The sequence below is a fragment of the Medicago sativa genome, chromosome 7 (assembly GCF_051527215.1).
Source record: "Medicago sativa cultivar Bolivia chromosome 7, Bolivia_mono, whole genome shotgun sequence".
In the NCBI taxonomy this organism is placed as follows: domain Eukaryota; kingdom Viridiplantae; phylum Streptophyta; class Magnoliopsida; order Fabales; family Fabaceae; genus Medicago; species Medicago sativa.
The window spans coordinates 68,448,074-68,450,264 of NC_140755.1; the positions used below are offsets into that span (position 1 = coordinate 68,448,074).

General features: G+C 39.5%; 1 non-coding gene across 1 annotated transcript; it reads right to left on the reverse strand.

Annotated features, from left to right (window-relative positions):
* Nucleotides 1-1,726: 1,726 nt before the first annotated feature.
* LOC146907999 (small nucleolar RNA R71) lies at nucleotides 1,727-1,832 on the reverse strand. The gene has a single exon (XR_015020987.1). It is a non-coding gene; the product is annotated as a small nucleolar RNA R71 (small nucleolar RNA).
* Nucleotides 1,833-2,191: the final 359 nt, after the last annotated feature.

Genomic DNA, 2,191 nt, shown 5'->3' on the forward strand with positions numbered 1-2,191 from the left:
TGTTTGAAGCAAATCGCGCCACGCCAATTTCCAGCCTTGCCGCGATTTCAGAAGCAAAATTACAACCTCCCTGTTTGAGGGAAATCGCGGCACGCCAATATACAAGGCGCGGCGCGATTTTGATGGGTCAGGCCCAAGACTTCTATAAATACTGCACTCAATCTGAAGAACAAGGGTTATGATTTTGGAGAGCAAAGTGCGATTTTGAGACATCGGAGACGGCTAGAAGGGCGATTTCTTCAACCTTTTACCAATTCATGTATGTTTTAATTATTTCATTGATTATGCTATTTGTAAACTCGATTATGAGTAGCTAAATCTCTTAGAGATTAGATCCGAGATGAATCTTTGTAACCCTAATTGACACATGTTGCTGTGAAACTCTATTTTGTTTATGAATTCAATTCTAGTTTATTCAATTCAATTGTTCTTAATGCTTTTTATATCTTGATCACATATAACCTGATTTTGTGAGAACGAATGACCACTGACCATGGCTTTCGACTTAGACCTAATTGAATTGTTCTAATAAACAAGGTTAGTCTAGGAATAAATAATCGTTTGTTAGTGATAATAGGTTAACGTTCGGTAAAACCTTCAAGAATTATTAGACCACCCAAGGAATTGGGGGCTGTAGTTTGAGAAGAGGGTCCTAACTCAAGGGATTGATTAGGGCTATTTTGTTAATCATCGCAAATTAGAAGAAGATTCATAACAAATAGGTGCGGTATACCAATTAGGGGAACTTAGAGGATTTGAAGGATCTGATCTCATCTTTCTCTATATTTTCTTAATCAAATTTATTTTCTTTTATTTGATTTCATAAAATCAAACCAAATCTACTGCCTAGTGGCAAAACAAAATAAACTTTTATACATCCTATTTTTATAACGCGATTGAATTATTGAAATTAAAAACAGTCCTCGTGGGATCGATATTTTTACTACTTCGATAGTAATTGGTACACTTGCCAAACGTCTATCAAGTTTTTGGCGCCGTTGCCGGGGACTGTTGATTTATTTCAACAAGGCAATTACGTTATAATTTAGGATTTCTGCAAATTAATTTTCTGTTTTTAATTTTTATTTTTCTGTTTTAGTATTCATTTGATTACTTTGCGTTGTGCAGCGCTACTAAGGTATTTTGATGTTTATGCGAGGTAAAGTGAGCGCCGACGATCTCGAATTTAATCCAGAAATTGAAAGGACTGCTAGAGCACTCCGAAAAGCTGCCCGGTTGCAAAGGTTATCTCATTCCGTTCCACCGGGTGTTCGAGAACAAATACCGGAGCCACTCTCAACTGAATCTGAAACATCTGCTTCTCCTCAATCTACTATCATGGGAGAACCTGTACCACCGAGACCAAAGCTAGGAGACTATGGGTTAGCAACTCATCGCGGTCAACTGACCCACACTTTTCAACCAGCTAACCCCGTAGCTTTCGACATCAAGACAACTGTTCTCAACGGTTTGAGGGACAAACAATTTGATGGGACTGAAGCTATGAGTCCACATAAACACTTGAGCCGCTTTGCTGAAACTTGCGAGTTTTGTGTGTAACCAGCCACCGTGACTGAAGCACAAAAGAAACTAAGGCTATTTCCTTTCACCTTGACGGGAAGAGCAAAAGATTGGTTGCTAACAATACCAAACGGGACTGTCCAAACATGGGAAAAGTTAGAGCTGAAGTTCTTGGAAAAATATTTCCCTATGTCTAAGTATTGGGAAAAGAAGATGGAGATCTCTAACTTCAAGCAAGGAGAAGGTGAATCATTGTGTGATGCTTGGGAGCGATTCAACTTGCTTCTTAAGAGATGCCCTAATCATGAGTTCACCGAGAAACAATACCTCCAAATCTTCACTGAGGGGGTAACACCAAACACTAGAATGTACTTAGATGCTTCCGCGGGAGGTAGTCTCAAGAGCAAGACTGATCATGAAGTCCAAGCTTTAATCGAAAACATGGATGGAAATGATTATCGTGCTGAAGCTAAGAAGAAAGAAAGAGGAGTGTTTGGGGTGAGTGAACAAACTGCTATCTTGGCCAACCAAGCAGCTATGAACAAACAAATGGAGGCTCTAACTAAGGAGTTTCAAGGCTTCACTTTGGCTTACAAGCAACAACAAGTAGCTGCAATCAAGTGTGACTTATGTGGTGAAGAACATCCCAATGGTGAATGTGTGCCCGAAG